The 11999-nt window shown below is 40.7% G+C and overlaps 1 long non-coding RNA gene across 1 annotated transcript; it reads right to left on the bottom strand.

Annotated features, from left to right (window-relative positions):
- Positions 1-6277: 6277 nt before the first annotated feature.
- LOC142182349 (uncharacterized) lies at positions 6278-8106 on the bottom strand. Its single transcript, XR_012711179.1, has 2 exons — positions 7890-8106; positions 6278-6610 (listed from the first exon to the last, which is right to left on the bottom strand). It is a non-coding gene; the product is annotated as an uncharacterized LOC142182349 (long non-coding RNA).
- Between the last annotated feature and the right edge of the window lie 3893 nt (positions 8107-11999).

The following is an 11999-nucleotide window of genomic DNA, read 5'->3' on the forward strand; positions in this document are numbered from 1 at the left end:
ACGTAAAAGTGCATCGTAAGTAAACTAATGTTAGACAAAAAATTAGATCATATTTGGAAGTATATAAAGTAAGTTATCATGTTACCTCATATGTTACATATGTTGAAGATCATGAACAACAAGTACAAAGAGGGTTGGAAGGTTTAGAAGCTAAGGAATTGAAGAAAATAATGTTTCGTCAAAAGTCGACAAGTTGGCAATGTTATAACATGTACTTTTGGGGTGAGACTAGGGTTCTTAAAATGATAAGGAGGTTATGTCATGAGTTATTGTTTACCGTGAAAATAGCAATAACAATTAAATTTGATTTTGTGGTTCTAAGAAGATGTGATCTATTTTTATGCTTGTTAGGCAATGGGTGCTAAGTAAAAGACTAGAAAGCAAGATTAAAGCTTAGAGACGATGTAATAATCGAACTGAGCGGCTGGAGGTCGGGGCCTCGAGCTGCCGTGTATGAGGCCTCGAGGTCGAGTCGTGAGTTCGGATTAAGGCAACCGTGGGAGGACTAACAATTATGAGAGCTAAAATGATGGCTCTTTATTATCAGTGATAAGCAATAAATGATGAACAATAAATAGAACACAATGAATGTAAGCAATAAATGAAAGCAATGAGATCAAGAGAATATGTTAGAGAGCAGAGAGAATGTTCTTGTGTATTTAGTATTGAGCACTACTAAATGACAAGGATCCCCTTCATATATGAGGGGGAATCCTAACATAGTACAAATGCATTAATTACAAATATATGGAGATGGTACAGCTAGTTAATGTCTTGATTCGTTTTTGGACTAGTCCACTAGACTTTGTCAGCCCTATTTATACGCCTTGGGAACTCCCCACTTTCTCTATGTAACTGCCGGTTTGTACTACCCCGAGGTCGAGCGTCGATGGCACTCTAGGGATGAAACCCAACCGTAGTCTCGAGCCTTCGAGACGTGCTTACGAGGCATCATAACAATGGAAAATTGGATCCTCCAATTTTACCGTATACAGATAGTCCCCACGTTTCTTAGAGTAGAACGATAAGAAATGACCTTGATATCCATCTCTTCGAACTTCCTGCGATGATGTTATACTGATGATGTTGTACTTATAACATAAGCCCTTGTGACAATTGAGGCATCCCATGAATCCATCTTTCCTGAATTATTCAATGCACTCCCGACTCTTATTTTTCAAAGCGAAAATATCGCCGCCAGTCTAGTTCTCAAAAACGTATTGATTGTGTCTGCCGATACATCTTTCAAAGACATTGATGGCGCCATCGATTACGTTTTTCAAAGAGTATTGATTGTGCATGTTGGTTACGCTACCCTTTCTCTATAAATGAGAGCTTTCTGGAACCAATTCTTTATTCAAGTGTTCTCCAATAGCCTTTCACCCCTTTCTTCTCATCATCCTCATCCATTGTTATTTCCCATGTTTGGGGCCCGCGGCCTTAAGGTTACATGGCGGCATTCTCATCAGTCGCGCCATGGCCTTTTTCTAGGGCTTTTCCTTTCCGAGCGAGATTGCACTAACTTCTTCTTCTTCTTGTTGTTGTTACTGCTGTCGTCATTGGCTCGAGGCGATGATATTGGGGGTTGATTTATTCCGACTCAGGAAAATGTTTGGACTCTACACCGCTGCTCAGGAGGGTGTTCGGAATTTACACCGCTGCTCACTTCCCTACCCCAGCCCGGTGTGGTGCTTCATCCCTTTTGCTTTTCATAAGGTGAAGTGGAACTTCTGGCCAGTAACTTGCATGGAACAATATCCAAAGAAGTGGACTCAAAGTAGCTATGCAGGTAAGGCCAATGCTCGCCAAGTCTTCTATTGGGTCGTGATCTTCTTGGCTTGGTAAAAGCTTTTGCTCTTTGGCGGGCTATGGCTTTTCTTCATCTTTTTCTGCTTCTTCACTTTCCTCTTCTCCATCTTCTCACTTTCCTCTTATTCATCTTCTCCCTTGGAGATACCATTTTGGAAGACCGAGATGAGACCCCCGAGGAGATGGCGCTCGAAGATACTGCCACCGAGGATGTACCCCCGAGAATAGATTAGGCTCTTGGCTTTTACTATATGTATACTTTTTTGCTTCTTTGTTTCTGTGTAAGGACCCCTTTTGGGCTTTTGTAATCATATGTAAGGACCCTTCGTGGAGTTTTGTAATCTTGTGCTTATGAATATAAAGATGTTTCTTCAATTTGTCTCTGATTTACGCTATATCTCTTTTTATCTGCGTTTGTGGAGAATCCGAATACATGACTCCACTGATGGGTGCGAATATCAAGCTTGGGTGCAAGCATTTCTTCTAGCTCTTGATTGATTAACTTGATTCCCCGTAGAACCCTTTGTCGTACCTTGGACCGAGCCCGGATTGGTTTGATAAACTCAGGTCGTCAGGATCCCCGACTTCGAGTTGAATGGGAGTAGGGTTTCGAACTTTCATTACGAGACTTAGCCTTTTATACCCCGCAATAGTCTTTGATTGGGGGGATTTGCTCGGATGACTAAGGATAAATATAGCCTTTAGGCTTTAGAGAGCAGTCCCCGAGTAGGGGTTTGCTCATGCTCGGACTACCTGGAGACTTGTTTTGAACTCAGTGTAGATAGCCTTAAGATGTTGTAGATAGATCTCGGATAAGGGCTTACCCGGGTTTAGATGGTACCTCGAGGCCAAGCCCATATGAGTAGAGTTTTAGCACTTATCTTCTTCTTGAGAGAAGCCCTCGAGATAGGGTACCATCTCGAGTCTGGCAATGATATAAATGGCCCCTTGGAGCATATCTTCTTCTTGGTGGAGGTCCTCGAGATCGGGTACCATCTCGAGATGAATAGTGATGTCATTGGCTTCCTGGAACCTGTTTTCTTCTTGGCGGAGGTCCTCGAGATCGGGTACCATCTCAAGTCATGTAATAAAGCCAATGGCTTCCTGGAGCCTATCTTTTTTTGGTGGAGGTCCTGAGATCGGGTACCATCTCGGGACTTGCAATGATGCCAATGGTTTCCTGGAGCCTATGTTCTTTTTTATTGAGGTCCTTGAGATCGGGTACCATCTCGGGACTTGCAATTGCCAATAGCTTCCTGGAGCCTATCTTCTTTTTTATGGAGGTCCTCGAGATCGGGTACCATCTCGAGGCTTGGTTGATATGGGGGTCTCTGATCCCGAAATGTCATATGGCAGCGTTAAGCATATTACAAGGTTATGAAATGACCGAGGCGATCCCATCGGCACATCTTCCTAGGGCGATAAAAGCTCTAGCCAGTATCTTTTATCGGCCTTTAAGGTAGGTGGGTAGTCGCCGGTTTTTCCATATATAGGAATGTCTTCGCCCTTTTGAAGATTCCGCCATTCTGAGTAGTTATCCTCTTTTGTAGAGTTCTCCTCCCCTGTGTTAGGTCCTTCCTCATTTCAATTTTGACGCCCTTGCTCAAGTTCCTGGTCCAATCTCTAGTTTTACCACGATCATGGCTGCTACGTCAGGGTCCGCTCGGCAAGGATAAGGGAGTTATGCCTCTAGGAATTTTGTTTTGGGAGGGAATATCCCGTTAGAAAAGACTCCCAACGTTCGAGGTTATTGGGACTTTGCCTCGAAGTTCATTTCTTTAATACGAGAGGAGCACCTTGAGTCGGTGAGGAAGGACTGTGGATGGGGATAAAAGGTAGTATTGCGGGTACCTTCTCCGGGGGAGAGCATCATAGACCATGCCGAGGGATTTTTAACGTGTACACGTACCCCTTTACGCTGGCCCCCTTGATGGGGTTGTGCTCGACTTCTATCAAAAGTACCAGGTTACCTTGGCGCAGATTCATCCGTCATTTTGGTGGATAGTATTGATGATGAGGTTCTTTGCGGAGAAAGTAGGGCTAGGCTTCACTCTTAGCCATCTCATCAGGTTGTATCGGCCTTTTCACCATCGAGGTTTGCTAACCCTATGATGCCGATCTACCACGCCCTTCGTTGCTGATGATGAAGAAGATGGGAATTGGGGGTGGATGAGCCGATTCGTCTGAGTACGGACTATCGATACTATCTATTTGGATTTTCTGCCATTTCCTGAGGAATGGAATTTTACACGTAAGTGGTATCTTCGTGCCTTTGTAGTTTTTAAATTATGGTGAAGGCGGGCTCAGTAAATGTACCTTCTTTTCCTTTTCTGCAGCAATTTCGTAGATGCTAGGCGAGGTTCCCGATCTGCCGGATTGAGTTCGGAAGTTGGCGACCCACTCGACTTACAATGAGCGTAAGTGGCGAGCTTTCTTTAAGGATAGGTGGGAGGCAAAATGCCACGCCCCAAACCTTGAGAGGCGTGATTGGCACTCGGTGCCTAACTAGCCCGAGCAAAGGGGTTGTTTCATAACTTCCCTCCAACATAAGTAGAAATTATATCTACGCCATAAAGCTTTATTTTGATAGCACCTCTAATGCATAAAACATTCGGGCTAAACTATCAAAATGGCTAATGAATGGCATTCTTCGTGTGTTTTGGTTTCGGAAACAACCCCTTGAATAACCAACTCTAAAAATGATCCATCTCCAAGAAATGAGAAATGCCCCATATACTTGACGCATCAACACAACTTTAAATATGCACTACAAGTGTAATGCTTCCAACCATTAAGAGTCATCACTTGAAAACAAGGGTGGTTGCCACGTGGGGTGGGATAGGGATTTTAGTCTTATCCTATAGTTAATTAATTAATTAGGTAATGTCCCGTTACTCGATAATTAATCAATTACCGACATAATTAAGAATTATTTCAATTTACCTACAATTCTACTTATTTTTAACATACTTTATACATCATACTATCATGGTCATATGGTACTGTATAAAATAAATACATACACTATTATTTTATTAAAACATCCATGTAAAAATACATATATTTTCTCAACTTATAATTTTTCTAATCTCATGTAAAGAGTAAAAATTTTCGTACGCTTAATTCTTAAAATAGTAAAAAGATAACCTTCTTTTCTTGTGAGAAAACAATTTCTATCTTTACCATAAATAAAATCTCATAAACTTTCTTATATTATGTATATAATTTACCATATTCGAAAATAGTAATAATGGTAATTATTCAAAATTATACTTATAAACTTTTACTAAAATACTCTACTTAAAAGAAAATACCACATTAAATAATATCTAACGGTATCAAGGTTGAGAACTTACAGGGTCTCATAATAATAATGTCCTAAATCCTCTATAATCTCCTAATAGACATAATCCCTTCGAACTCATGTGGATTTACTACGGCACATTATAATGCTAAGGTACGGGATGTAACATCCTTCCCCCTTTAAAAACATTCATCCTCGAATGTTAACTCTTTGAGATTTCCAAAACTCTCGCTAGGGTCTCCTATGTATACTAAACTAAAACCCAACCTCTATCTGAGCTCTGGACTATTCACAATATTTTGTACTTGAGTATCTCGTATCTTCTACACCTTTATGTTACTTACCTTTCAATCCTACATCGTATCTTCGTCTTCTTCTTTTTATCTTTCATAACTTCCCTCCCGCATAAGTAAAACTTACATCTATGCCTTAAAGCTCTATTGTGATAGCACCTCTAGTGCATACAAAATTCGGGGGAAACTTTATACTGACTTCTTACGACTTAACCCTATGGCACAATCTGGAAACAAAAGAAGGGTAACATTTTCTAAATGCCCTATAGCCTCTCAATTATAGATGTGGCGCGCAACACATCCATAAGTGAGATTTTACTAGGCACGGTTTTGTAGACTCCCTAGGACACGACCCACTCTGATACCACTTTTGTCATGCCCCAAACCTTGGGAGGCGTGGTTGGCACCCGGTGCCTAACTGGCCCGAGCGAACCACTTTATAACTCATTTCTTTTTCAAAGTATCATGAGCCATCCTGACCACAACTCATAATGTACAACTGTAGCGGGAAACACTGTATCACTGGACCGTTTTCTTAAAATATTAATACATATGGGCCATCAAAACCTCTGACATACTGTACAAAATGAACCTCTGTCTACAAAGCCTCTAAGATTATTTGACATCAAATGGGACAGAGTAGCGGCCTACCCATAAGCCTATAGCAAAACTCTGACATGATGATTCATAGACTCGGCTACACTCCGAATGAGGTGGAGTCTTCTCACGCCCCGAACCTGGGGGGCGAGACTGGCACCTAGTGTCTCACCTATCCTTGCATACCAACTTGCAACTAAGGGACTCTGAACATATGATGTCATACTTTGGCCATGGGTCACATTGCAAGATAACTGTGAATGCTAACTAAATGTCAATATAAAACTAGGCCGACAAGGCAGTCATAACCATTATAGCTGACAAACCAACCAAATATACATACAAGGCCTGCAAGCCCAACATATTGCACTAACTGACGGGATATGTCTACAAGCCTCTACTGATGGATATACTATGATTGGAACAGCTCCCCGTCCTACTCATAACACACACACACATATATATATACACACAAGATGTACATAAGGCTCTAGACCCGGAAACTTCGAAAGGCATGGAGCTTACTGATCAAGCTGAACTTGGGCAACACTTATTGAAGAGGCCTACCCGTCTGTCTGTCTGACCCTGCATGCATGAAATGCAGTGCCTCCAAAAAAGGGACGTCAGTACGAAATATTGTACTAAGTATGTAAGGCAATATACTGAAAGCTGAAACTGAACTGATAATATAACAACTGCAAGTAGCTGGAAGTCAAAGATAATATGAAGATATGCTTACATGCTGATACTGACTCACCTCTCTCAATATAGTAAGTAAAATAGTTGTCCGGCTCTATAAGGCTCGGTGTATATATATAATTGCTCTGCCGTAGTAGGCTCGCTCATAGGCGCTCGGCCATACTATGCTTTGTATCTCAACCAACTGGGCTCGCTCATAAGCGCTCGGCCACAGTAGGCTTGGTGTATCTCTCGGCCCTATAAGGCTCGGTATATATATAACTGCTCTGCCGTAGTAGGCTCGCTCATAGGCGCTCGGCCATACTAGGCTCTATATCTCGGCCAACTGGGCTCGCTCATAATGCGCTCGGCCACAGTTGGCTCAGTATATAACTTACCATCTGATCAGAGGTTGCCCAATAGGGGCTTGCCCATAGATTATAGCTCGATGGTAATGAAAATACTTTTAAGGAGAATATCTATGCTCTACGCTCTCTTGACTTGAAAAAGGAAATACTTAATTGAATATGAAGTCCCGATAAGAAGAATATTGTAACTAACAAAACTAGAAAAATATACGTAATTTGCGAGACTAGCAAAATATACGTAAATTACGGGATATAAATTTTTTTCTCTATGCCTTGTTATCAAACTTGTATAATTACGATATCATGCTAAAATGAAGGAAAAGCTTAGCCTTAACCCACATCAAATCATATACAACAAAAATGCAAGAATTTTTACCTACATTTGGACCTATCTTCAGGGTTTAGGCGCCTCTCAAGCAAGCTTAAGACACCACTGCTTAGTAAGGCTTTTGTACATGAAGATGGATAAAATTGACTTAAAATATTTAACGTCACTAATCAAGCCCCTCCAACAAGAACATGTGTTTGAAGTTAAAAATATTATGCATTATATTGGGAGTGACAAAGAGAAAAAAAAAAGTTGTAATTCTACTCCTGAATTGTCTTCTGTATTCTCTAATTGTACGTGAAGCTGCCTTTTGAGTTTTGATACTTCACTAATAAACTTACAATCTGTATATATCAAACAAATAGATTATAAAATTAGAACCTAGAGATATATCTATTAAAGGAATAGAAAGATGGAACTCTATTTGGAGTCATCAGACTAAACCACAAGTACTTGATAACTGCTTTGGTTGTTATATGTGCCAACAGACAATTGAACATAAAGAGCAATACCTGACTTGAAAATTAGATACTGCATCCCCCTGCTTTAAAGGATTTGTACTTGTAAGGTTCAGAGGCATCTTAATGCCTTCGATCCTCGCAAAAGATCAACTTTTTAAGTTAAAATAGCTAAACTATCAAAATGGTTAATGTATGGCATTCTTCATGTATTTTGGTTTCTGAAACAACCCCTTGAATCACCAACTCTAGAAATGATCCTTCTCCAAGAAATGAGATATGCCCCATATACTTGACGCATCAACACAACTTTAAATATGCACTACAAGTAGAATGCTTCCAAACATTAAGAGTCATCACTTGAAAAAAAGGGTGGCTGCCACGTGTGGTGGGATGGCGATTTTAGTCTTATCCTATAGTTAATTAATTAATTAGGTAATGTCCCACTATCCCATAATTAATCTATTACCGGCATAATTAAGAATTATTTCAAATTACTTACAATTCTACTTATTTTTAACACACTTTATACATCATACTATCATTGTCATATAGTACCATATAAAATAAATACATACACTATTATTTTATTAAAACATCCATGTAAAAAACGTATATTTTCTCAACTTATAATTTTTCTAATCTCATGTAAAGAGTAAAAATTCCCTTACACTTAATTCTTAAAATGGTAAAAAGATAACCTTCTTTTCTTGTGAGAAAATAATTTCTATCTTTACTATAAAGAAAATCTCATAAACTTTCTTATATTATGTGTATAATTTATGTCACGACCCCAACCCCGGTCGTGATGGCGCCCAACACACTGCTAGGCAAGCCTGACCAACTAACAACCCTTTCTGTTTTCTTATGAAAATCATTATCAGTTAACACAGTTAAATTGCTAAATTACTCCAATAAGAGTTTAAGACAACGAGTTAAATATCCGAAAAAGTCAGATGATAATACCACTACATAGCCCAAACAGATCTGGTGTCACAAGTCTCGAGCCTCTAGTACAAGTTTAACAACCTAATACGTGTCCATCTAGGGAATACTAATTAATAACAAGGATAGAAGGGAGAGATCAGGGTTGCGGACGCCATGCAGCTACCTCGATGCTCCCGGATATGCGCTGCTCAACTGAAATAATCCTCACTCAGTCTCAGATGCACCTGCATCTGCACGCAAGGTGTAGAGAGTAATGTGAGTACTCTGATCCAGTGAGTAATAAGCATAAATAATGACTGAGAATAAGAAATCACGGAAAACACAGAGTAATCTACACTGCGGCAGTTTTAAAACAAGTAATATGAGAGTAATAAACCAATGGAAGCGAAATGTAGAAATACTACAACAAATAAGCAGTTAAGTGACGGACATATAATAGAAATCAACACATAGAACGATACCCTATAGTACCCGCTGTGGCATGCAACCCGCTCCATTTATTTATCGTCGACGGCGCTCACTGGGAGTGTGCAGACTCTGGGAGGGGCCCCTTGCGGCCCAAGCGCAATATCAAGCCATATGGTGGCATCAAATCTAGGCCCTCAGTCTCAAATCAATATCAGTATAACACTGCTGCGGCGCGCAGCCCGATCCCATAGTATCCTCACATCTGGCCCTTGGTCGTACTCAGTCCAGAAACCATATAAGCTCCTCGGGCAACAGTAAAATAGTAGTTCTCAGCCCAAAACATCATTTAATATATCCTTTAGTTTCAAAAATCAAGTAAAAGTGGCTGAGTCGTAAGACAGTAGAAAACGGTACGACTGAGTTCAAGTAGTAAGTCAAATAGTGAGGAAATAGTAAATAAACTCCCCGGAGGGTTCAAAGAATTGGCAAGAAGCCCAAATATGACAATCAGTCCAAATAATGATTATAACAAATAAGCTTTAGTCAAATACGCAGTAGAAGCATCGCTCGGGACGGACCAAGTCATAATTCCCAATAGTAAACGACTCGCGCTCATCATCAAGCGCATGTCTCACCTTAATATAGCACTACGATGTGCAAATCCGGGGTTTCAAACCCTCAGGACATCATTTCCATTCATACTCAACTCGAACCGGTGAAATCTCTAGCTCGCGACGCCTTTGCCCCTCAAATCGGCCTCCACGCACGTCGAATCTAACCAAAATCAGAGCAAATACATCACAATATGCTAAGGGAACAATACCCAATCGAAAACAAATCGAAAAATATCAAGAATCTCGAAATTAGCAAAACCCGAGCCCCGGACCCACTTCTCGAAAATCAGAAAATTTAACATCAATGGATTCCTCATCTTCTCACGAGTTCATACATACCAAGAAATCTCAAATCCGAGCTCAAATGACCCATCAAATCTCAATTGGGATATCAAAAACTCAAGCCCTAGTTCATCAATGTTTCGGCTTAATTTCCATGAATTTCTAGGCCAATTGCACAATATAATCGAGAATTGAGACCAAGATTCTTACCTCAAGTCAATTCCTCTTGAACCCCTCTCTCATTTCCTCCAAGAATCTCCAAAAACGGGCAGTCATGGGTGAAAATAGACCCAAAAACGCGAACAAGATGACTTAAAACATTCTGCCCAGCTACAATAAAACCTCCTATGCGATCGCGGCCCAATACTCTACGATCGCATAGCATAAAAATCTGCAGCTCCAAAATTAACCCTATGCGATCGCATCCTATCCTCTGCGATCGCATAGAACAATGACCTTACCCTATGCGATCGCACACCTGCTCCTGCGATCGCATTGAACAAATTTCCACGAAAATCTCGGATTAACTTTACACTGTGCGATCGCATGCCTCCCTATGCGATCGCATTGGACAACCAAACAACCCCTCAAAAATGCTTCTATGCGATCGCAATTCCACTCCTGTGATCGCATAGAGCAAAACCCTGCAGCACTGATCTGCAGATTTCTGCAACATCCTAAGTCCCAAAAATCATCCGTTAGCCATCCGAAATCACCCCGAGGCCCCCGGGACCTCAACCAAAAGCACCAACACATCTTAAAACATTATTCAAACTTGATCCAATCATCAACACACCATAAACAACAACAAAACCATCAAATTACATCGGATTCAAGCCTAATTTCTTAAAAACTTCCGAAATACACATTTGATCAAAAACCCGACCAAAACACCTCCGAATGATCTGAAATTTTGCACACACATTCAAATCACCTAACGAAGCTACTTCAACTCTCGGAATTCCATTCCGACCCCCGTATCAAAATCGCACCTACCAACCGGAATTCGCCAAAATACTAACTCCGCCAATTCAAGCCTAATTCCACTTCGGACCTCCAAAATCAATTCCGATCACACTCCTAAGCCACATATCAGCCCCCGAAGCTAACTGAATCAAAGGAAATCACATCCGAGCCCTCTAACTCAATAGTCAACATCCGGTTGACTTTTCCAAGACAAGCCTTCCTTAAAAAGACTAAGTGTCTCATTTCCTATCAAAAACCAATCTGATTTAACTCTAACACACCGAATACCGATAACGAAATATGAAGAAGCATAAAATGGGGTAAACGGGGAAGTAACTCATGTGACGATGGGTCGGGTCGTCATAATTTACCATATTCGAAAATAGTAATAATGGTAATTATTCAAAATGATACTTATAAACTTTTACTAAAATACTCTACTTAAAAGAAAATACCACATTAACATAATATCTAAAGGTATCAAGGTTGTGAACTTACAGGGTCTCATAATAATAATGTCTTAAAGCCTCTATAACCTCCTAATAGACATAATCCCTTCGAACTCATATGGATTTACTACGGCACATTCTAATGCTAAGGTAAGGGATGTAACACAAAATACCACGGTACGTGCTATGTGATTTGCTCCCCCCCCCCCTTTCTCTCGAAAGGGCGCTTTTTATTTCTGCGTACTAACTCTGTCATCGTAGGCATTGGGGAGTCCCTTAAAGCGAGGTCGTGCCCTTTAGGAAAGGGAGAAAGACCGTCGGCTTCAGGACTAAGGGATTATAATAATAACAATAAGCAGAAGAGGCCATTGAAGGATGACAGTGATTGTAGCAAGAGGAGTCCGGCCCTGAGGCTTAGAGAGGGCGCATCATCCGAACCTGCAGCAGCCGAGGTCTCTAGCTTCAGAGAAATGGTCCCTCCTTCGCTGCCATATTTC

This window comes from Nicotiana tabacum, chromosome 1, assembly GCF_000715075.1.
Source record: "Nicotiana tabacum cultivar K326 chromosome 1, ASM71507v2, whole genome shotgun sequence".
NCBI classification, from domain to species: Eukaryota; Viridiplantae; Streptophyta; class Magnoliopsida; order Solanales; family Solanaceae; genus Nicotiana; species Nicotiana tabacum.